Below are 24672 nucleotides of genomic sequence, written 5' to 3'. Positions count from 1 at the left end.
CGCTCTCCCGGGTGCCCCCGCTGCGCCTTGCAGGCCGGAACTTACCGGTTGCGAGGTGGGGTCGCCACGCCTGGCCACAGGCTCATCGCTCAGCCTCGGCTCCTCAGGGCACTTTCCGGGGACGCCAGGACGCACAGGAGGCCTCGCCATGGAACAGGGGCGTGGGGCCCCTTCTGCCCCGGTTGGGGCAGCGTGACGTCTCGGGGCTGCGTGTGCACTGTACACGCATTGGCAAGGGGCTGGCGCCCTGCACGCCGCCTGGGTGGTGCCAGCCTCCATCCTGGCTCAGCGCAGGCCCCAACTACCCCAGCCCCCGGCCACCTCGGTCCCCGGCCACCTCGGCCCCCGGCCACCTCAGCCATGAGCTCGGTTGCCCTTGACTGCGTTGGCGCCATTTGCAAGTCTGACACAATGACAAAGCCATTTAAAAGCAATAATGCTTAAATGCGATCGCTTAAATGATGTTAGACGGTTAGCGTCTTGCTGAATTATTTCCTTACGGTTAATTACTTCATTTCTTTATAGCTGCCATGATTGATGTCCGGGTTTAGTGGTTTCTACTCCGTAATACGTCACGTGCTCCAGGGCTGTCGTGCGTGCCCACTAACCCTGTCCAGATGGTCTCAAAGTTTTCATTTTTTTGGCCAGGGGAGTTCTTTCTTTTAATTTAGTTTTTTAAAAAGTAAATATTTAGCTACAGTGAATTTGATGAAAAGCTCTTTACTCACTTAATGAAGGATTTTACGGGTCTATATAACATCAGTGTCTTAATTACTACAAATGAATTATAAACCCTTTCTTGTGTACAAGAATAGGGACTCTCAGAGTGAGCACCATTAGGACCAATTGGATTTTCACTTGCTAATTCAGAAAAAAAAAAAAAAAAAGTAAATACTGCAGATCAGTGCCCAGAGGGCTGTCTCTGTGGCTCCCGCAACCCCGAGAGCACTGCGAATGTTCACAGAGACTTTCTGTGTGTGTTTTGGGCTGTGACAGAAGCAAAACATGAATTCACACAGAGAATGAAATAGTCGTTCATTTGGTGGGTGCTAATTAATTTCCATGTGCTGGAGACATTTAATTCCTCTGCTAAAAGGTTCTAGAATTTAAAAAGACACCCAGAGAGGTGGGTGCAGTGCCCAAGGAGAAGTGCAGCTTGTGTGTGTGTGCGCGCACATGCATGTGTGTGCACACTGTATGTGCATGTGTATATATGTGTGTGCATGTGCATTTGTGGGCATGTACGTGTGTGTGCATGTGCGTGTACTTGTGTGTGTGCATGTGCATATGCGTGGCTTTAGAGACTGTCCCTGTTGATGGCCCCGGCCCGGATCCTGGTCAGCAAAGGCAACCAGAAGTCATCTTGGAGGTGCTCCATTCACACTCAGAGTGCAGGCTGTTCTAGGTCCTGGATGAGCTTCTGGAAGATCTTGCTCTCGACGGTTTCTCAGTCAGAGGTTTCCCAGCTCGAGTGTGTCTGCGGGAGCTAGGGACACAGACCCCTCCCCCAGGACAGTGCCTCGGCAGGCATGGGAGGGTCCCAGGATCTTTTATGGACAGTGACACCAGACACACCACATTGGGGAAGCCTTGGTTTCCTTAGTTTAAACCTTGGTTTCCTTAGTTTAAACCTTACCCCCGAAATGATTCCTTTACTTGTTCTTATTGTCGTTAGGTAAAGGCATTTAATTTTAGTGTTTTTTTTTTAGACAAAACAGAATCCTCATATTCTTCTGCAGTAACAAGCACAGCTTTGCTTTCCAAGATATCTGCAAGTTTGTCCTTTTCCTCAGTGTTTAACACGTCAGGTCCAATATGTGGTTATAGGCAGTGTTGGCGACCAACCTTTGCCCGTGGTTGATCGGAGAACATTCGATATTAATTTTAATGTTAAAACATTTCTTTCACATGAAGCGACATAGATTTGGGAAAGTCTTAAACATGAGGCTAATTTGACAGGGATCCATAAAAATCTAATTTCACCACAAATTCCAGAAATCGCAGTGAGGCCCACGTCTCCGTTTTTTCAGGATCTATCTATCCTAGGGGCAGCTGGAGAACCGAAGCGAGCCCCCAGCGGCCACGCCGTGATCCGGCCACGGCGCCCTCTGCTGGCCCCTCTGCTCTGCGTTGCGAGCTCCTGCGGGAATGCGGATGCGCGCGGTGGGGTCCGCAGGGCCAGGCAGACGCGCGGGGCCCGGGGGCTCCCGGGCAGCGAGCGCCCCGCGTTCTGGGCAGCGACTGCACCGCCCACTCTCAGAATGTCCTGTCATGGAGCGTCACGTTTCTCAAAGGGGAAACAGCGAACGTGTGACCCCGCTGCCCGGAGTTTCCGCGGAGACCGTGACCTCGGCTCTGCAGCGCGCTCGTGCCCTCCGCAGCGGCGCCTTCTCCTGACAGGCTCCTGGCGCACGTGCCCGTGACCCCGCCGGGGCGTGGGGTGGGGGGGCGGTTGGGGGGGGGGCGGAGAGAGAGGACGATCTCCGATCTCTGCGGGGACGCCCTGGAGGAGAGGGTGGAGCGCAGCGCGGGGAGCCCTGGTGCGGAGGAGAGGGTGGAGCTCAGCGCGGGGAGCCCTGGAGCGCAGCGCCCCTGCTCTCCTGACCACGCCAGGCCCCGGCCCTCACGCCCGCCCCGCTGGTGCCGGCTTCGCGGACTTCGCTTCGCTGTGGGGGCGGCAGAGGCCGCGGGCGTCGTGAGCTGGGCTTTCCGTGTGGGGCGCGACGCGTGCCGACGCGGGGTCACCGGCAGCCGGAGACTGGTGGGTGCGCAGACGGCTCGAGGGGAGCCCCAGAAAATGCTTCTGCGGGTTCTGCGGGAGGCCGAGCCCTGGGCTGCTGGCGGGAGGGGCCGCAGGGGGTTCGTTTTGTGCGAACCGTGCGACGTGACGCTACCAGGTTCCCAGGGGGCCCGTCGGAGTGCCAGGGTCCGAACAGGTCCGGGGCTGTGGGACGCCAGCCGCGGTCGCCAGCGGTCTCCCAGAAACGAGGCCGCGGCCGTCTCCCCGGGGTCCACCGTCTCCCCGGGGTCCACCGCCACCCGCGACGCTATAAACCCGGAACCGGACAGGAACATCACGGATTAGGCACATCGTGCCATTAGCTGCAGATTTCGTGATAATTCTGCACTGGTTCCACGTACGAGAGTTTGTGCATGTGCCACACATGCCTTTCAACATGAAGACCAGTGCATAACGGTTTGGCCAAGCAATAAATGCATAATGAAGCATCACCTTTGATCTCTCCTGCTTTCTGAGAGGTCAGAGGCAGGATGGTTATAAATCATGATTTATGCCTTTAGGCCTCTGGTGGGTTTTTTTTTTTTTTTTTTTTTTTCCAAAGCAGCCGTTTCCCCCTCCTGGTTTGATTCTGACCTGTTTAATTATTCATCAGCCTACAGTACTTTCACTTCTTCAGTATTAGGTATATTTGTTTAATTTTGGGTACAAGTTGATTTTCCAGGTTTGGCTTTGTTTTCCGTCTGTTCCAGTAACGTTGACGCGGAGATGCTGTTGCTGTGACTAATGTAGTGTGTAATCCATGTGATCACTTGTAACCAAAATAACAGATTTTTAATAGAATTTTCTGGCATTTCCTTCACCTGGTACATCTTTTTCTATTTTTCTTCAAAATTCAAACATCTAAATCCTCTGGAAGCAATGAGTTGTTCCACACACAGTTATAACGAGTTTTAACGACCACTCGGCTCCACGGTGCAGGCGTTGGACGAGGGTTTCGTACATGGTGTTTTTGTACAAGGTAACGGTTAACGGTGAGAGAAAGTGAACTGGCTTTGCCGGGCTGAGGGGTGACGCGATCTTCTGAATCCAGAGAGACAGCAAGCAGATTCCTTTCTGTCTTTCTGATTGGCTTTCAGTTTCAGGGTTGATGGATGGACAAGGCTGTGACACCTCTAATCCCAAACTGCACTATTTGATGTTAAAATGTACCGGTCGTTTCCAGCATAACTTGGTCCTGCGACTGCGTAGGGCAGAGGCCGATGATGCTACCTGGATCTGTGCCCGGCACCGTGCCTGGCCACACGGGGCCTCCTGGGGAGGAGACAGTCGGCAGCGCGCTCAGGGCCACCTCTGTCCCCCTATTGTCCTCGTGCCTTGAGAGTTCTCTTGATGATGAGATTGTTGAAACGGCATGGAATATTCCAGCTAAACCAGCATCGCCTCATTAAGCACCCTTAGCAAGAGCTGAACGTGGCGTGCGGCCAGCAATAAAACACGTTTATCGCCACCATTAAAACCTGAATTTTAAAAACGAGTTGGAAGGAAGTCATTACCTCCTTAACTGCCAGATAAACCCAGTGGTCTATGCAGATTATGGGGAAGTGGCCGGTGTGTCTGCCCTCGTTCCCGGAGCCGTGATCTGGCGCTGACCGTGGGGGACACTCTGCCCTCACCTGTCTGTCCCTGCTCAGGCCTGTGGCCCTCTTCACTTGTGGGTTTTGCGTAATTTGCATTACGCTCTTGTTCTCATCTCAGAATAAACTTGTTTACTCCTTATTTTATTTTTAGAGATGTGTGTGTGCACGTGTGTATGTGTGTGTTCTAAGATCCGGAGACTTGAAATAAAACATTGCTGGGGGGTAGGAACTATTGTAGCATGTGTGACTTAGAGTTCTATTGTTTTTGCAAACATTGGAACTCACTGATAAGTACGGGTCGTAACGCATTCAGGACAGCTTAAATGAAGTGACAGGTCCTCAGGAACAGAGACATGCCCAGCTTGTCCACCGTCAGACTGGCCAACGCCCTGAAATTTAGTTTCTGGAAAGTCCCGTGGGCCCTGAGAGGCAGATGGCAGGCTCGCTCTCCTGTTTGCTTCGGGGGCATTTGGAACGTGGAGTTCTCTGTTTACCTACAAAGGTAGGGGTGGCCTTGGCAAACACTCAATGGGGGCCTCGTGGTCAGTAGGGTGTCGGCTGCAGTGCCCGTCAGCCATCTCCCCGGCCTCTCCCTACCCTGTCCGGAGAGTGCTGGCCAAGCTAGCAATCTCTCTTTGCAGCCAGGACACAACTGGAACATCGTTACAGGCCACTGGTGCCATTTTATGACTGGGGCTTCCTGAAATTAAAAACCCAGGAATTCCAATGGAAAGGGGCTTACAGCACGTGAAGAATCAAGCACCAGTCGGAGTGTGTGAAGGTCCCTGTTTATTTTAAGCCAAAACCACTCTGAGTGGCCGAGGCCCAGACCTGTCTCCGTGTGAGTCCCCGCCTCATACCTCGGAGGGCAGCCGGACAGGACCGCAGCGTTCCCGGTTCAGGACAGCTGGTCCTGCCCCTGTGACATGTGGCCTCGTCCCTCCAAGCTTCTCTCACACCGGGAAGTCAGGGCAGGGCCAGAGTGGTGCGGATGAGAAGGACACATGTCATCACACATGTCATCACAAAGCCGGCACGACGCGGTCGGCTCGAGTGGTGGCCAGCGTCACGGGCGTGTCCAGTGGGCCAGAGGCCCTGGCTTGCTCTGCCGCTGTCACCCGGACTTCGTAGCAACTCGAATAAGGGCCCACATTTCCTCTCGCACTCGGTCCCTGGTCGTGTGGCCGGGGCTGACCGGGGCGCGCGGTTGGCTCGTCCAGGTCGACTGCTCACGCTCGGCTCTGGGCAGCTGAGGCTCTCGGCCCCCGTCAGTCCCCAGCCTCCTGCACTTTCAGCCCAGGGTGGCACTGTGACCCCCGGTGCCCTCGTCTGCCAGGCCGAGGCAGACTGGTGGGAAGCCGCTGCCCCCAAAGTCTCCTTCACGGGTTACCTGCAACGCTTCGGGGTGGTCCTGGGAATTCTGGAACTATCTTAATGCGTAAGTGTATGACTCGCACCACCTCTGGACCCCTGTGCTGTTGAGGGGTGCTGCTTCAAAGTGTGTAGGGTGTTTCTGGTTGCCGTAGTAACTGGAGGGACAGTGCTGGCCCCCGGGGGTGGGGGGCAGGGGAGCTGGACTTCCCGAGATCACGGACACCCCCATATGTTAGAGGATTTCTCCGTGTCCCACACAACGTCCCATGAGACACTAGACAACCTCGTGGACGCCCTTGGTGGTGAAGACTGGTCTCCGTTCGTGGGAAGCGGGAGGCACAGCCCTTTCCCACACACGTACGATCTGCTCTCGCGTGGCCGAGTGGACACCACCGGCCTGGGGCGAGCTGCGGCCAGGCAGCGGGATGTTGCCGTGCATGTCACCAGAACTGTGCTGGGAGCTCCTCACCCCTCCTGAGGCCGGTCCCTGAGGGCCGCGTGTGACGCGGGCCGCTCACGTGACCCTACAGGGGCTTTCGGGGTGCTGGGTGCACACGGACATTCGACCTGGTCCGCAGGGCGGGCCCCGGCGGCTGCCACCTGGTCACGAGGCCAGGGGTGTGGGGTCAGTGCGTCAGGTGGCGTGGGCTGACCGCGCCGTGGGTGTCTGCCCAGCCCGCGAGCGGGGACCAGGTCTCTCATTATCAGCGCCGTACGCTTTAAACCAAGGAACATGCACCAGGGATTGTGAGTGACCCGCAGACCTGGCCTGTGCACGAGATGCCCGTCACAGGGGACGCTCGCCGCATCCTGCTCCGCGTGACACTGCGTGACCGATTGTGACCAGGCGTCGTGCACCGGTGAGCGAGCCCCGCCCCCTCTGTCCTGCCCCCAGCTCTGTCCCCGTCGGCCCCCACAGGGCGGTGTCCGCAGCTCCCTGAGCTCCGGGCGGCCCCCCCGCCCCCTTGCGGTCCCCATTTCCCTCCTCGGCACTGTCCCCCTGACGGGCCGTACTCGTCCGCCCCCCATGTCCCCAGGGCCGGGCACCGTGCCGGCCGCATGGACGGGGAACACGATGTGTTCGCCCATCAGAGTCTGTCATTTTCTCCCACGTGAGGCGACAAAGGAGACTTTAGATGTGCCACTGCCACGTCTGTGATTTTATAAGACAAAAACCTCCGAGAACCTCGTGTGAGGCTCTGGCACAAAGTGGTCGGTCAAAAGGCTGAGGACGCCTGGGGGGCGGGGCAGACGGGGACCCCCAGGAAGCCCGGCGTCAGGGCGGGGCGGAGACCCGATGCTGTTTCTCTAAACGCCCCCCCCCCCCACGCAGGCGGTGACCACACGTCGCCATCTGCAGCCACTGGGGACCTGGGCTCTTGGCCACACAGCGTTTTCTCCGTCCTTCACCGTGGCCCGCACCCTAGCGACCAGCAGAGCCCTCGTCAGCTCGCTCTGTGTGTTACCGTAACTTCCTGCCTTCGGGCCGCACAGTGCTCCGGGGAGAAGCCGCACGGACGGGAGGCTGCTCTGCGGGCGCCTGGGCCAGCCCCACGCGGCTCTGCGCCCTGCTCACGTGTGCAGTGGGGCCTCGGTGCCGGGGACGCCAGGCTCTTCCACGGAGGGGACTCCGGTGGCCCTCGCACCATCACGGTCCCGCTGGCCTTTCCCACCCGGGGTGACGGGGAGACGCTCCGTCCCCTCTCCTCCCCTTCCGTGGTGGCAGGGACTTCTGTCCCTCGCCACTCTTTGCTGGGAACAAGGAGCCACAGCTGCTGGTGTGGGGGAGAGGGGGAGAGGGGTGTGGGTGCGGCCTCCTTTTCGGGGTGACCTGTCTTCAGGGTGCTCCTGTTAGGGCCATCATGCCGAGCTCCCGGGGAGGGTCTGTCCTGTGCGGCAGGGGCCTGCGTGCTCTGGGGAGCACCGGGGAGCAGTTGCAGGGCGACAGCCGTCATTCCGCCTGCCACGCTGCTCGGCCCGACCGTGCTGGTAGTGGGAGCAGAGGCCGTGGGACCGAAGCCCCGGCCTGTGACCACGGCGTGGGTTCCCGGCCGACCAGCTCAGCGGTTCCGAAGGAAGCGTCCCCGCCTTTGTCCTGTTTGTGACATCTTGTCTGTCTTGGGTGGGCACAGCCGCCTGCTGGTCCCTGAGCCTGTCACTGGCCTGAGCCACACAGACAGGGACAGGGGACACATGGGTGTCTTAAGACCACGCCTCTCGAGCTAGAAGGCACCAGCGTGCGGGGCGCGGGCAGGCCCGAGACGCGGGTTTCTGCAGGCCCCCAGCGACGCTGCTGGTCTGCGCACTGGGCTTGGGTGACGTGGCCTTGGGGCTCATCTCGGTGTGGTTGCTATGGGGACAATGACTTGGGCGGGAAGCGCACACAGCCACTGCGGCCCCTCCCTGCCCACCTCTTCTGCTTGGTGACCACGAGTCCTGTGTTTCCTGGGAGGCTCTGCTTGGCTACGCCCATGGCAGCTGGCGTCCGTCGGACCCCTGGACATTCCCCGTGTGAAGTGAATCCACTTTTTCCGATGGCGAAGCACACAGGCTGGAAAACAGGGCCTGGGGCAGAGCAACCTGCAGAAAACCGAGAGCGGAGGGTCACTGCCGGTCCCTCGGGCAGCATCCACTGTTCCGTCACCTTAGGGGGCACGCCGCGCTGACGCCCCGCCCAAGGGAGCTGGGCGTGGGTGGCTCCTGCTGCTGGCCAGTCCATGCGGCTCTTTGTCGGGGGGAATGGTTCGACATTCCACACTGGTGACTCATGAACTGTTGTCTGGACCAAACCGCTTGTCGACCAGGTTTCTTCTCTGCTCGGGGCCGGGCAGGGGGGCCCCCTGTCACTGGTCAGGGCCGTCACAGCGGTTCGCCTGTGCTCAACGTTGCTCTGGTCACACGACGCCGCATAACGAGCCACCCCTGAAGCCTGGTGCTTAAAAACGGCGCTCGCGTGGCTGGCGACGTGCGGCCTGGCGGGGTCTGGTGGCGCCTGGTAGATGCCATCTCCATTCCCTCTGGTGTCAGCTGGGTGGGTGACCGGCTGGCGTCGGTGGAAGGGCCCCTCGTAGGTCTGCTTCCTGAGCGGGGAGATGCAGACGGCTGCGGGCTGGGTGGTGGCACTCGATGTCCCTCCGTCTGTTTAGTCTCCCCCGTGTCCGTCCCGTGAGGAGCGTCCTTCACGTCAGGCCGGGGACCCCACACGTGCTGAGAGGGGGTGGGGGACGAGCCCAGGCCACGTTGCTTCCTATGACCCGTCCTTGGACGTCACACAGTGTCCCTCCCGCGGGATTCTGATAGACCAGTACAGTTGCAAAGACCCACTTGGTTTCAAGGATTCTCCGTGGAAAGTGTCACTATCATGGTGTAAGACGAGCCTGGGGGACGGAGTGTGTGGGGGGCTATCTTTAGAAAACACTAACCGACACAGAGGCTGTGGGTGACATTTATAGCCTTTAAAATATATATATATCTTCGTGATTTTTTTTCAAAGAGAACATATTGCTTTCATAACCAGTGACTTTGGTAAAAGGCTTTGCACGTACACGGTCCAAGAGCGAAGGGCTTGGCCAGTACATAGCATGTTCTTGGCTCTAATATCCCGGCCACTCTGACCACCAGTTAGGGCTGGACAAGCACATTCAGGACAGAGAAGGACATTGGTGACCGGCCACGTTGCAAACAAACCAGTTTCTTCCCAATTCTCCTTGACATCACAGACCAGCGGCACGTGACAGTCTTGGGGTTTTCCAAGGCGAAGCCGTGGAGAAAGCTCCCGCACAGTGGCCAGTGCTTCCGTCCCCTGGAGCCATGTGCTGCGGGCATGGGCGGCGGGCGAGGGCAGCAGGGTCCTGGCTCCTTGCCATGGCGGGTGGAGGGCGGCGTCTAATTCCCACAACACTCGGGAACAAAACGCCAGCAAAGGCCGACAGGCCTCGGACGCCGACTGCGCTGCTGCTGCTGTGCGAACGGTCCCCAGGGTGGCGCCGCCGACCGGCCCCGGCCCCCACGAAGCCGCCGGCCGCCCCGTCGCTGTAGCCTGAGGTGCCCGGCCCGGCAGACGAACACGCGGAGTCCCAGAACGCACAGCGACACAGCGTGTTAATCAGGCCCAAACACCCATGACTTGCAAAAGAAAACACCATCTCGCGCGTGGGCCCAGGGTTGGCTGCAGCTCTCCCGACTCTGGGCCAGCTGGTGCAGATCTGCTCTGTGCTTCATTGTCCTGGCCGCCTGGGTCACGTCCCCCTCAGGGGGAGGCAGGAGACGAGCCCACAGCCGAGGATGCGACCTCACCGACGGCTGGTCGCCGGCCAGGCCTGCCGCAGACGGGCGGAAACGTGTGTGGTGGGCGGCACTGAGCGTCACCCAGCTGCGGGGTCGAGAGCCCGCAACGCCGGCTCAGCGGCTGCGTTTGCAGGTGAAGCTCTTGGGCCTGCGCCTGGTGCCCAGTCAGCTCTCGACAATCGGCCGCCGCTGCTGCCGTCACGGCTTGTGCTCCACAGACCCTAGTGCTCCCTCCGCCTGCGACCTGCCTGGGCACCCTCCTGAGCGTGGAGACTGGCTGAGTGAACCGCATTTTACTTGGTTAAGTAGAAGTCTCTGCAGACCACATTCCTGCAGCGTGATTAATTCTGCTGAACTCTTTTAAGTTGCCCATCTGCTCCGTGGATGAGAACTGAGATGTGACTTCAAGCTCGTGTTTCTCGTTAGGACATTGAAGCCACACTTAAGCGTCCTTTTCTTCTTCTTTGAAAAAATCAAAGCCTCTTAAAATAGATTGTTGGGAAAGATGCATAAATATGTTTTAATCGATAGCTGAATTCTCCAAAGCACCGTCAATACAAAGTGGTAAATGTTCCAATTGAATCTATGATCGGCTAAGCTGGGAATCCGCGAGCTGCGGGTCACGCGAGTTTAATAAGTGGCACGCGGAGTCTCTTAATTGTGTCCATTCATCACTTAACCTCCCTTTCTAGATGCATGAAGTTATCAAAACCTGGAAACTCAAACGTTTTTATTTCTACTTGCTTGGCGGGGCTTTGTTCTGTTTCTTGCTGTACTGAGTTGGGTTTCGACTTAAATGTTTCTGACACAAGCTTCATCACTTATTTATATTTAAATAGTAACAGGAAATCTCTTTGCCAAGAAGGCTACTGGGATCAAATTTTACACCAGATCTTTATTTTTAAAAAAGATATTATCGATTCTTTTGTACATCAAAGAACTTGTTTGCTTTCCTTTTCGTAAATCTAAATATATGGGCAGTGTACAAGTTTTTCATTTTTCATTTTGGGTGCTTATTATTGCTTCTGATGCCCATGATTTATGCCAGTTGCCGTAATGTTAAAAATTAGGAATAGACTTCTGAGATGCCTTTGCTACCGAATTCCGTTACAGGGCATTAGAAGGATAATTAATGTCTGCTCTCGAACCCGTGCTTACATGCTGAGTGACATCGCGTGGAGGGCGGGGGCGGTGACGTCGAGTGGGGGGCGGGGGCGGGGTGGTGACGTCACGCGGATTCCTCATCGGCAGGCTGAGACGTGACTCAGAGACGGCCGCATGATGAGACTGGAGAGAGAGCTTGGCAGGAGTTGAGCGTGGGCAGAGCCAGTCTGTCCAGCTGGGAAAACAGCTCCTGCCCCCGTGGGCCACTGGGCAGCACTCCAGGGGCCTCGGGACGGAGCCGGACCCGCGTGTCTCTGCCCTGTGCCCTCACAACCCCGCGCCTTGCTCCCCTTCAGCCCCGCCCGGACGGAGAGCAGAGGCCCAGCCCCTGCCCTTGTCCCCGGCAACGGCAACGGGGACCCCGGGGAGGCCCCTGCCTCGGAGGACGGGGCCGGGCTGACGCCGCCAGCTGAGGGCTGGACGCGAGGGTCAGGCCGTCAGTGTCGGAAAGCAAAGGAGAAAGTCGGCCCTTGTGCCCCCGCCTGCTGCCTCCTGTCCTCAGAGTGGGGTCGGGGCGGGGGCGCGTCGGGGTGGGATGCATCGGGGGAGGGGCGGCCGCCGGCGGCACCCAGCGCCTGCCGCTCCCCGGTTGGGCTGCTGGGTTGCCGCATGGAGAAGGGTTCAGAGGTCACGCGGGCCTGCTGGTCAGAGTGTCAGCCCCTCTGTGATGGGTGCTGGGTGCCCAGGGCGGGGGAGGGGAGCTTCCGTAGGTGTGGAGCAGCGTGGAACCGGGTTCTGGGGACCCAGAGCTGCCCCACTGAGGCTGAGAAGCCCTCGAATGGACTTCCGTCGGCGGACTATGCCCCCTCCTGGCCTCCCGCTGACTGGGCCTCCTCGGCCCTCCTCGGCCCTCCAGGCCCCTCCTCACCGAGCAGCACCACGTGACGGTCACAAAGGCCACAGCTTGCAGAGTCGGCTCCCGGCGCTGTGGCTGTCATGTGGAGTCTGCACGGCACCGGGAAGGACCCCGGGTGCCAGCCTCGTGTCTGCCGTGCGGGACGACGAGGCCCCCCCCCCCCCGCAGTCCCCCCCGTGCAGGGACCGCCTCGCCGGGCGACACGCGTGCCCCTGGCATGGCGGACACGGCGGGACGTCTCGCGCACGAGCCGTGGGCCGGCGCCGCGTGACGGGGCCGTGTGCGCCGTGCCTCTGGGCTCGAGGCTGGCGGCTCCGCCCGCGGCACCAGCCCGCGGCCCGTTTGCTCAGAGCTGGGGCCTGAGGCGCGGGGCTTCCTGTCGGAACCGTCTCCGGCCTGACGGTCACTCGTACCGTCTGGCGTCGCCCTTCAGAGTCACCTTCCTCGGGGACAGGCGGTGGGCGAGTACTGCCCGGGCCCAGGACGCTCGCCCCTCAGATCTCCGCTCACCTGCCGCACGCTCCACGCCGTGCTCGCGCCCTGGGCAGGCCGTCTCCCCTGCTGTCGGTCGCCCTGGGGTGGCTTAGGTTTGGGGCGCACGTCCCGCTCCCTGCCTGCTTGCTGACGGGCCGCGTGGCTGCTGCCGGCCGCGCAGGTCCCCTGAGGGGAGACCTGTCTGCTCCAGCTCAGCAGTTACCCCGCACCTACCAGGATGTGGCGCTCGTCACGTTCCATAGTCGACAAAACACGCCGGTGCTGATCGCTGGCCGCCTCGGGGTAGAGAGCGCCCCGGCCGGGCCAGTCGGGGACCCCGGTGCCTGCCCGGCCACGGCGGTCCCTGCTGGGTCCGCGCTGCCGGCCTCCTCGCTGCCGTGGGGGTCGCCGGGAGGGTGTGTCGCTGCTGAAACTGCTCAAGGAACCCAGTCGGTTGGAGCTTTTACACACACGGGGCCGCCAGAGGGAACAGCCATGTGCCTGCCGCGGACCAGGGTGCGCTTAGCTCAGGGCCATCGTGACGGGTGCGGGAGGACCTCGCTGCGCGGCGCGGGGTCGAGGTGACCGCGGCACGCGCAGGTGGAGAGCTCTAGCCAAGGGCGGGCGGCCCCTTCAGGGAACGTCCAGGCGAGGGGCTTCTGGGCAATCCCTGCTGACGGGTCCCGGCGACGGGGATGGGGACCAGGCCGCACCTGGGGGCGAGGGGCCCGATCTCGTGCTGGGGGGCACTGCCTGCGCAGTGCAGAGGCCGCTTGCTGAGGTGGATGTTGTGAGAAGTGCAGAGATGGGCCCAGGAGAAGGTTCCGGAACCTGGCTAGAGCTGGGTCGAGCAAGTCTTCGCCGGGTTCGGCGGCCAGCGGCTTGGGCTGTCTTGAGCCGAGCGGCAGGCGGTGGCTGCAGGCTGACTGGGTGCTGCTGGGCGGCGGGTGCCGTATCCTCGGCCGGTGGTGACGACTGATTGACATGCCTGTGGGGGCGGCGGCCAGGACGGGCCTCGAGGTGTGGGCGGCTGGCGGGGCCCATCGCCCCGACTCATGAACAGGCTGGTGCTGGCTCTGCAGTGAGCACAGTGCTGGCCTTTGATGGCCTCGCGGCTCTCACGGCGCCATTGTGGGGTGCTGCCTCCCCGGCAACGGGCATGAACAGCACCCCACCTGTCTGTGCTGTGCCGTGGCCTCGGGCTCTGTTTTCCAGAACAGGCAGTCTGCAGTCATCTGTTTACCCAGCCGGGGCCATGATGGCGATGCCGAGGAATCCCTTGGCATTCTGGCCATGTAAATAAATGCGTTTTGTTTTTTTTTTTTAACATTTATTTCAAACCTGTTTAAGATTTACTGAAAAGTTGCAAAGGTGACATGGCCAACCGTCCCATCTCTTGCCGCGCTCGTCCCAGCCCCACGGCCTCACAGAGGCGCGGTGTGGCGTCCGGAGTGGGAGCTCGTGCTGCAGTGGCCCGGCCGGGCCTCGGAGCCGCCAGGCCCCCCACCCAGGCCCTTCCTCTCCCAGGCCCCAGGCGCCCTCGCTGCCTTGAGCCGTCGCCCCCGCCGTCTCCTCCAAGCAGACACTGTTCCTCCACCTCTCTCGTCTTCGAGACCTGACACTTGTACCGGGCGGTAGTTTATGATCAGAGCTCAGTCTGGGTCGGGTCGGTGTTTTCCCACGCTGGGACTCGGGGTGTGTGCACTTCTGGTGTGAGCTACACAAAACCATCGTGCTCCTCCTGGGCAGTTACCCGAGTGGTCGTGAGGCCACATCTCACCACGGGCAACGTCCCCAAGACCGCGGGGCAGGCCGCTGCCGTTTGCCGGGCTTCTGCGTGAAGTTACCATCTCCCCCTCTGGGCTGGGACCCAAGGCTGTGACTTTCAACCTGGCCGCAAGGCCACGGGGCAGCAGCTTGGGGTCCCCTCCCCAACTTGCACTTACAAAGCGTAGCGGTCGACAGGGCTCCAGAAGAGCCAGGTCGGCAGCCGGGGGGCAACTTTTAAAGACAAGAACAGAGACGACCCTTCTGCACACGGCCTTCGAGGCCAAACCGGACTCGGGTCATTTTACGTTCCTGGGTACAGATGCTGGGTGGGCCCGAAGGGCTGTAGGGCGACGCCCCAGGGTGGGACCGCGCCCTCCGTCACCGCTTCCGGCTCAGAGCTCTTGCGTCCTCACCCTCAGGAGGCCGGCGTTGGCCGGGTCGGCAGCTGGCCCTGTCCCCCCAGCCGGGACGTCCGTCTCCTCCTCCCCGCTTCCTGGCAAGGGCAGTCGGCGTAACCCGCATCTCCCCGCGGCTGCAGCCTGTCCCAGCTCTGCGGGAGGTCCCCCGAGCTGCGGGGTGGGCACCCCCACGTCTCCCCGGGTCCCTGGTCCCACAAACGGCAGATCCCGTGCAGGTCCAGCTCTCTTGTTGCCGCGAGCAGTTCATGGTCTTCCCCGCAGGACACACGTTTATTAACTTCTCTCTGCTGCGATGAAGCAAACCGCGGGATGCTGGCGTGGTCTCTCACTGTCCCTCCCCGGACCCTGGTGACATGGAGGCCACCACAAGGCGCAGTCCCCAGAGACACGCTCCGAGGGTTGGGTATTTGTTCCCTAGGACTCGGACTCGTGCTCAGCGCCGTCTCGCCAGGGGACCTGTGCTCTGGTGTCCGGAGGCGTCACGAGCAACCTGGCGATGCGCCTGCTTCACACAGAGCCTTCTGCCCTCGGCCTCGGGTGCGGTGGTGGCAGCAGTGACTCTCGGGAAGTGGCGTGCCGTGCGTACTTCCATGTGTGCTAGAGCGGTCGCAGAGAGGCAGTGGCGAGTTCGCGTCTTCGGAGTCTCAGCCGCGTTGTGCACAGGACGAGGGGCTCCCCAGCACCCCGACAGCGCGCCCTACAGTAGCCTGCGGGGACGGCAGTGGTGGTGGCTGACTCGTCTCGCTGGTCTGGGAGGCGCAGCGCCTGAGTGAGCTTGGCCGGGACGTGTCCCCGGAGCACTGGGCCGTGGCCAGCAGGCCGCACGGGCCGCATGTTGGGAGGTGGCTGCCCACATGGGCACTGGTCCCACGGCGGAGGGCACAGCCAGCAACCCGTGGTTGTCCCTGACTGCGTGCGGGCGCAGACCCTGGCCTGTGGGGGGCCCTAGTCACTGAGGGCCCTGGCTTTTCTCTGAGGTTGCCTCAGGGACCATGGGACTCAGGACACGGCTGGTCACCCTGCCCCTGGCAGCAGAGAGGGGCGTCTGCCCCCTTCCACATGGGCCCGTGGGGATCAGGGCGGCCAGGACCGAGGGCGCTCAGGGCCTGTGGCATCTCGACAGGTCTTCATCTTCAGAGGCACGGAGGACACAGCCCTGAGGCGAGAAGCAGGCGTCCGGTGTGGGTATAGGGCTAGGGGCGCAGGGCGGGGGTGTTGGGTGGGGGGCAGACGGCGGCACATGGGGAAGAGCAAATGCGCGTCCTGTGAGGGCCCCTCGGGGTGGGGTGTGCTGCTGGGGTGTCGGGTAGCGTATCCGGAGACCCTGTGGTATTATCTCCAAAGCCCTGTGCTCATTATTCATGGGTTCATTACGGCCCGTTTATTCACACGCACACCCGGGCCGGGCGGGGAGGGGGCAGGTGCTGGGTTAGCCTCAGAAGGAAACGGACATAAAACTCGCCGTATATTTCAGTTATAGGTGCCTGCGTTTCTTCCTCCCATCAAATCTTGCTTCTGCATTTTAGCCACATAAACGGTTGTCATAGTGACATGTGCTTCCAGCCTCAGCAGCTCAGGTGCGGAGTGGGGAGCTCAGACAGCACCGGTGACCATAAATCAGCTCTACGTGTCCCCCGGCTCTGGGGCTCGTCAGGAGCACGGCCCCTGCCTCATAGGGTGAGCGCGGGGCTCGCCGAGACCGGCCACAGCGGCCCTTTATGTGAGCCGCTCGGGATGTTTAGGGGAAAGTTTGCTGGTTTCACTCCTTAAAGAGCATCTAGTCAGCAGAGGCCATGGTTTCCATGACCCAGCAATGCAGGTGGAGGTGTGAGCCCCTCTAACCCACCTCTGCACACCTTGGGTCTGGAGCCGACTTCAAACTTGTGAGATGGTCCAAAATTTAAAAATTTTTTCAGACTTCAGACTCTTGTAACACCGCACTGAAGTCACTTCGTAAAATGTTTGTGTACATTAAGATCCGAGGACGTTTCCGTAAGGGGTATTTTTAGTAGATGGGTCTGACTGTGACCCAGAGGACCCCAGAGCCCTGGGGTGACTGCTCTGATGCCGCTCAGGGGCGAGGCCCCAGCTGGGAGTGACTCGCAGAGACGCAGCGGGAGGCGGCTGCGGGGTCGGTGCGGGGCTGGGCATTCCCCCTCGAGCCTTTTCCAGGGGTTGGGGGCGGGGGCTGCTGCAGCCTGTCCGAGGGCCCTCAGAGCAGACACCTGTCATCTGTGGCGCAGATGCGAGGAAAAGACGGGCGTAGGTGGCCGTGAACTGCTGGGGTCGGCGTGGCTGCCAGGCGGGAAGCAGCACCTCGAAGCTCACGGACCCGGCCTTCGTTCCCGGACGGAGTCCGCGGCCGGCGTGCCAGGGGCGTCCCCGACCGGGGGTTGGGTGGCTGCCTGCAGCGCCCTGGCCCCTCCTGGCCCACACACGGGGCCGCGCTCCAGTTCATGCCCAAAGTCGGGGGGAGGCGGACGGCACGTGAGCCCTGCTGCCCTCCTGTCTCTCCTTCTGAGTCTCCCCCCCACACACGGACGTCCACTCGGTGTCACTGATGGGACCCTGTCACACCACTACCCTGCGGGGGGCGGCGGGGAGGTGAGGGTGGCATTTTCAGTCTCCACGGAGGGGCCAGAATCTGCCCGCAGAGGGGCCAGAATCTGCCCGCAGAGGGGCCGGGGGCGGGGACGGCGGTGTGTGGGCGGCGCTCGGCGTCGGCCAGGGACGGGCTTGGAGCGGAAAGACGCGATGACGTCGCCGCCCGCTGGTCCCCCTCGTGGGAACTGGCAGCAGACCGGGCTGCAGCCGCCCACGCAGCCGGGGCCGGAGCCAGGGCCTCTGACTCACGGCGTGGGGCCGGCGCTGCCAGCTGGCGCGGCAGCCGCTCCGCCCGGCACCGGCCGCTGCCCTGGCTCCGGCTCACGCCGCGGGGGGCCGCGGCTCCCCCCCACTCCCCCCGCAGAGGGCGATGCGGGCCTCTCGCCGCCCCTGCTGATGCTGAGAAGGGGCCGGTCCCGCCCTCTAACCAGAGCGCAGACAGCGCTGCCGGCCCCGTCCTGCCGCGCTCGTCATGTTGTCATTTTTGGCAACTGATTCCTGGAACGAATAACAAGATTATAATAATTCTGTGCCAGAGGAAGAATGGCCACTTTGTAGCGCTCATCACGAACCGAGCAGCGCCTTGTCGCCAATGAGACCGGCCACGTCGGGGAGGCCGCGCCCCACGCCCCTCCGGCCCAGGTGCCCAGGGGACACCGCGGGGCCGGGCGGCAGCGCCTCGCGCTGGCAGAGCGGCGGGTTGTCTTGGATGCACATTTCCATACTGTCGCCGGTCAGCCGCAGAGAAGGGGCTGATGACGAGGGAACACCAGGGTCCCCGCTGAGAAGCCCGGTGTGTTCACGCACCACGGCCGGGAAGCAGCTACGTTATATGCAACACAACACATAAATGAGATGGGTGGGGTGCGTGGCTAGCAGCTTCACGTGCACCCCCGACAGCCTGCACCTGTCGCCAAGGTGCCCGCAGGGGTCGCGGGCAGGCCAAGAGCACGAAGCCGGGAAGGGTGCAGGAGACTCTGGTGGGGCCAGGTTCGGGGGCTCATCCGGGCCTCGCGGCCCGGCGCCTCTCCGAAGGCGAGTGCCCGGCTGCCTAGAGGGCGGAAAGAGGAAGGGGGAGAAGACTCTGGCATGGCGTTGGCAAGTGGCAGGTGTGGAGCAAACGTCTGCAGCGTTTGACTGAATGAAGGGGCAGTAGTTTTGGACACGAAGGGCGTGGCGGCGGACCGAGAGGGGGCCGGAGCCGTGCGCGCCTTTGCTCAGCAGGCCTCGCGTGCGCCGGGGAGTGGCAACACCTTGCCTAAGCCCAGACCCGGAAATGTGCAGGTGTCAGCCAGGCAGAGGAGGGGGACGGAGCAGCACCTGAGACGCCAAGCCGGCTCTCGCTCCTCCCGGGGACCCTCCTGCGGGCGTCGTGCACTGGGCAGAGCAGCTCAGACGCGCACGGGGCGCGGCCTCTGTCCGCGGGGCCCTCGCCCCAGCCTCAGGCCTGTACAGCGGGGCGTCTCCCGGTCACGGCACCATGGGAGCCGTGCTCTCCCGCCAGGCCCGGCTGCCAACGCACTGTCCCCGCGCTAGGCCCGGGAACAAGCCATGGCCCCGAGTGCCCAAGGGCCCCGTGCACCCTGAGCGCCCGCCCCGGCGGCCCCAGCTCCGCCCTGGCAGCCCCAGCTCCTACCGCGCCTGCGCAGGCTCCGCGTGCGCCCCGTCCCCGCGTGCTCCCCTCGTCTGTTCTGTTGTGTTTTTTCTCCCGAGAGTCGCGTCTGGTGAGGACAGGAAGACCCGAGTGAGTGCCAAGTTAGCCTCTCCCTTTATATGTTTGGCTCACTTGGAAAAGAGGGCCTGTGTCCCTGGTCCCCGCGAGGTGCCATGGAAAGGGAGGGGTCATGTCGGAGGCCGGGCCTGACTTAGAATGGGAGGGACGTTCAGAACGTCCCTGCCCACTGGCTTCTTACGGTCACTAAGTGCGTGCCGGCGACTTGGCCAGGGGTCTGGCTCGCCAGGTCTCTGCGCCTCCCCCAGACTCTCTCCGGCAATGGGAGCTTCAGTTTCTGCTTCCACTGCTCTGGAAACGCCTCTCGTTAGCCAGTCTCTTCTGTTCTTGTGACTTGCAGGAATCCAAGCGTGAGCTACACCAAACTCCTTTTAGTTTCTTGACAAATCCTCGTCCCCACTCACCTCCCGGATTTGCCCATGAGGCGCTTTTTTTGCCAAAGCACCCCTCTTCCTGGCACACCGGCCACCGCCCCTGCCCCCCTGGACTGCTCCTCCCGGCCGCGGCTGACATGCGACCTCTGGGAAGCCGCTCTGAAAGGCGGGTGAGGGCGGCGTGTTCTCCAGGTGCGTGCGGAGGCGCAGCCCACAGCGCGGGAGCCGGGCCGCTGCGAGTGTCCTCCCGCCCTGTGGACAGGGCGCTGGCCCCACGGCTGCACTGCTCCCGTGTCCAGTGAGATCTGTACGCTCAGCGGGTGGCTGATAAATATCCAAATAAATGGGCAGATGAAGTCAGTTATATACGGCTTGATTTTTAATTCAGAATCACTGCCAGTCAGCATTTTCCCAGCCCCTTGACATATTTCTTTATTTTCAACTAAGATGTATCCCTCTTAAAGACAGGGTACAGATGAACTGCTCCCCGATGCTCCAGGCGGACCTTTTGGGGCGGGGCCCCTCCCCAGCCCGTGAGGGGCGCTGAGGCCTGGTTTCCATCAGGAGGACACCGCGGTTCATTCAGGGGCGGAGGCAGGAGTGGGACGGTAGGGTAAAATTATTTAGCCCTGACCTGCCCCTGGCCGAGTGACTTGGAATCTCCGGAATTCTTGGTCCCTCGCCTGTGACACGGGGCATCCACAGCACCTGCTTCACAGCTGGAGTGGAGGTGAAATCTTTCTATTTGAATGAAGCGTAAATAAAATAGACCGTGGTGACTGTAAAGTGACCCAGAGCGTGACGGCGCCTCCGGGCAGCCCGCGTCGTGTGAGTTCGCGTCCAGGGCCGCCTCGCCCTGAGGCGGGGAAAGCGCACGCACCGTGCAGACCAGACTTCTGAGCCGGCAGCGGGCGCCCGGTGCCGCCCCCCGCCCCACCCCCCAGAAGTCCTCGTCCCCTCTGCGCTCAGCTGCCTCAGCGCCTCTGCTGCCCCTCGCAGCACCCTCGGTGACCGAACCCACCCTGGAACAGGGAGCACGTGACAGGTGGCAAGTGGCCGTGACACAGACTTTTGGGCAGGGGTCACGGGGCGACACGCGCCTGGCCAGTTTCCCTAGCGGCCCTCGCGGGAGGGGAGCGGCCAGCGGCCGTCACCGGGAGCGCGACGTGCGGTGCCGCCGCCGCCCGAGCCGGGTCGTTCACCGCTGCGGATTTAGGCTCTGGGGCCATGTCAGCGCGGGCCTTGCGGCGCGGGCCTGGACTCCCGCCCCTGAAGCAGGCGCCGCCAGGATAACGGAGCGGCGCGTGGGAATCGCCTCCAGGCGCTGGGCTCGGTCCTCGGGGGGGGCGGCGCGCACTGCGTCTGCGCCTCCCGCCCCCTGGCGTCTCCTCCGCCCAGGGCGCACCCGGGGCGTCTGGGGCTGGGCAGCAGAGGGTTAACAGTAGATGTGGAGTTTGCGGGCTTAACCGTTACAGTCCGGTGAGGAGTGTGAAGGGGAAGAGCGCTGACGTAGCATACATGCTCGGTCCGCACCCGGACGTGTATACGTTCTGAGATACAAAATGCATGTGCATGTGGGTACGCGCCATGTGCACGTGTGTAGGTAGAGCTGCAATTCAGTGTTAAAATAGCTGCCACTTGCCAGGATATGTAAATGGCATAGGGCGACCATTTCGACTTGTAAGTTGTGTTTGGGACTCATAGTGATATGAATGTGATCAGCCCTTTTTACCTGTCCCTTTCTGCCCCAACTGGCGAATCGGTGGCATAAGGACATCCCTCAGGAGACGTTCAAAGCCTTGCGAATCCTTCCGTCACTGCACTCTGAGCGTTAGTTACGGCACTGTGGTTTTAAAATTGAATTACTGACGGGACTTCCAGATACGGCTGAGTATGGAGGTTAGCAACTGCTTTTCCCAAAAAGCACCTGCAAACTGGACAAAATGCGGTGTGTCCTCTTTGGGCCCTGCAGGGACTGGCTGGTAAACTGAGTCATCTGCTGAAACCGACATTTCAGTCACATTAATTTGGGGAGGGGGAGGGGAGAGAATGTGCAAAACTCCCCCTTTCACCTGTGGAGGGTTTTTATAAATGCAGCTCCATCAGCCTGGTCAGTCTAGGCCGTCACTGAGGGCGTAGATTAATCACATGTAGTTTAAGTGCATGTTTCCTGAGTGTAGAAGTTACAGGCGTTAATTATAGAAAAACATAGAAATGAACGTAGGAACTTCCTATAATATCACCACCAGATGACAGCCTCTTGGTATATTTCCTTCCCATGTGTGCCAAAATCTAAAGTGCTTTTTTTAGGAAAAAGGAAATATTCTCACTAGTACAGAAAGCTGTGAAATTCAGCTGTCGTGCTGGCGCTCCAAACACAGCGGCTGTTCACTTTTGTGTGTGGACGTCTGGCTTCTTCCCCAAAGCCTCCCGCGGCACACAGGCGGGGGCTGCCCACGGCACACTCTGTCGTGGGCCCCTTCCCTGCCAGGTGTCAGCCAGCCTTGTGGCACACAGCTTTCTGGGTTTTCCACAAAAAAAGTGTGTGGGGTGGGAGGAGGGGTCAGCACAAAGGTCGCCAACCTGGTGTGTCTCACATTAGCACTGACGGGCACGTAAAAACTCACGCAGGTCACTCACTCACTCAGGTGTCCACGGACGGGGTCCCAGGGGCTGTGGCAGACAGCCACTTTGGCCACGTGGAGCTGTGTGCAGGTTACGCGGGGCTCCCTCCCGGCGGACCGGCCGCTAGCGCCCCCTCTGCCCCGGGGCGTGGGGGTGCCGAGACGGGCAGCACCCCAGCGGTCTGTGGAGACGTGTGCTGCCACCCACCAACATCCTGCGGGGTGTCAGTGCCAGACGGTGCCCCCTGCATGCCGGGCCTTTTCTGAGAGTCTTACAGATACACCCCGTTTGACCCTTAAACATCCACAGGACAGGCACCCCCACTTTCCTGTCTTACAGAGGGGAAAACGAAGGCACGACAATGAAGTCACTTGTCTAGAGTCACCCCGCTGGTGAGGGGCAGGGCTGGCCTTTGAACCCCGGGCGTCTGCGTCCGGTGATGCCACAGCCATTGTCACCAGCTCGTCCTGCCCCTTCCTCCTCTGTCCTTAGCAAAATACCGCAGGAGACACTGTTATCACCTCCTTAGGGTGGTTTCCCACTTAGTGTTTGTTTAACAAACACCATTAAAATGACACCAAATACCTGACACTGCTGTAAACACTTTACAAAAACTAATGGCGGGGCGGGGGGGGTCAGGATCCGTGCAGACTCCACGCTGGGACCGGGGCGCGGGGCGAACGGGACGCAGGCAGCCAGGGCCCGTCCCCGCCCGGGCCTCAAACTTCCGGGTTCACCGAAGGGTCGGCAGCGTCCAGGTGGGCGAGCCCCGTGTTCGAGAACCTCGCTCAGCCGTCGTCTACACACATGACATAGGATTCAGATCATACCGCAAATCCAAACTTATACAGTGATTAAGTTCTTTGATAGAAATAATTTAGAAAACAAACTATAAAGAAAAAGTTAGATTTGCCAGTGACAACCATCCAGACCTCATGGCTGACATGAGGTATAGGATTTATGGTGTTTTTTTCATGGGAGTGCTACTATAAACACATTAAAATAGCTTTTATCCTTTTTGCAATAAAAACGATTTTTGACATAAAGTCTTTAAAACTATAGTTTTATTGATTCTATCATGATGAATTGTAAAAATGTATAATATATTTCTTAAGTCTACTACCGGAACAGGTTACATCCAAGTTATGCTTTTTGCTGGACAGAATAACATCACGATGAGCATCTTCACGTCATGTTTTTTTTTGGGGGGGGGGGTTCTTTTCCCTTTGGGGAGATTCTGGAAGAAGAAGAATTAGGTCAAAGACTATGCACATTTAGGGACTTTGCAGATGTGTTTCATTTAGCCCATGACAGGTGTTTTTCCGAGAAGCTGAAGCCCTGCTGGCTAAGCCCTTCGGCCTGAGCCCTGCCCTGCGCGGTGAGCCGCCCTGACCACCCCGCAGCGCAGAGACCTCTCTGCAGCGCTGCCTGCCTCTCCGCCACCCGAAGTCACCGTCTGTCTCTCTGAATGAACACCGGCACCTCGCAGCTCTTTTGGGTGGTATCCAAACCATTGATACGTTTAGGAATAGAAACAATTTATTTCGATTTTGAAAAATAATTTTCCTTCAGCCTGGGAATCTTCCTGTAGCATTTCTTGAAGTTCAGATGTGATGGTGACCAATTCTCCTGGTTCGATTTCACCTGAAAACGGCTTTCCTTGCCCTCCCTGCGAGGACATGGGGGCTGGAGTGACCTGCCCGGGTGTTCAGGGCTTCACGGCCGCGCCTTCACAGCCTCCCGAAGAGAGCCCGTGTGACCGGCGTCGGGGCCCCCCGGGTGCAGCCGCCGCTTCCCTCCGGCTGCCTCTGAGACTTCCTGTGAGGTTCCGTCTTCGGAGTTTGACTGTGATGTGCCACGAGTGGTTTTCTTTGCAGCGAGGTTTGCTGAACTTTGTAAATCTGTAAATGTGTGATTTTAGCCAACTTGGGAAAACTTTAATTTTGTGCACTGGCGTGATCTCCGCCCCCCGCTCTTCCTCCAGGACCGAGCGGCGCAGCCAGTCGACGCGGCACGAGCAGGCTCTGAGGTTCCGTGTATCTTCTCCTGTTTGCTCGGGTCTGACCGTTTCTCCTGATCCGGCAGGAGCGGCACTGACTCCTGTCACCTCCATCCCTCTGCTCAGCCCCTGGCTTCTGAATCCAGAGACTCGCTTTTCAGTTGGACGCGGCCCCTGGCTCCCGTTCATCGCCGTCATTTCTCCCCTCATCTGCCATGAGGAAACTTTTCCTTACATCGGTGATCGTGTGATGGGCTGCTTCCCGTCCCCTCGCCTGGGTCGTGTCTGGCCTCCCCCGTCATCCCTGCTCGTGTGGCATGTGACAGGGGCACCGTTTCTGGCTCTTTGTGTGTCGAGTGACTGCGGGCTGTTCCCCAGGAGAGGTGAGAGCTGCAGAGACTGCATCGGTCCATCCCTCTGGGGGGCGCTGTGTCTGTTCTCTTTGGGCGGTTGACTCGGTGGCCTCGAACATTGACTTCTGCCTCTTGAGCGGCAGCTCAGAGCTGTGTAGTTCTTCGCTCTCTGGCCGGGCTGCTTGGACACCCGCCAGGCTCAGGGCTGAGCCGGCGCACAGAAATCGGAGTCCCCGGGCGCTGCCCACTTCCTGGTGGCCGTGC

Source organism: Rousettus aegyptiacus, unplaced genomic scaffold, assembly GCF_014176215.1.
Source record: "Rousettus aegyptiacus isolate mRouAeg1 unplaced genomic scaffold, mRouAeg1.p scaffold_m13_p_4, whole genome shotgun sequence".
NCBI lineage: Eukaryota > Metazoa > Chordata > Mammalia > Chiroptera > Pteropodidae > Rousettus > Rousettus aegyptiacus.
This window is presented reverse-complemented; position numbering follows the sequence as displayed.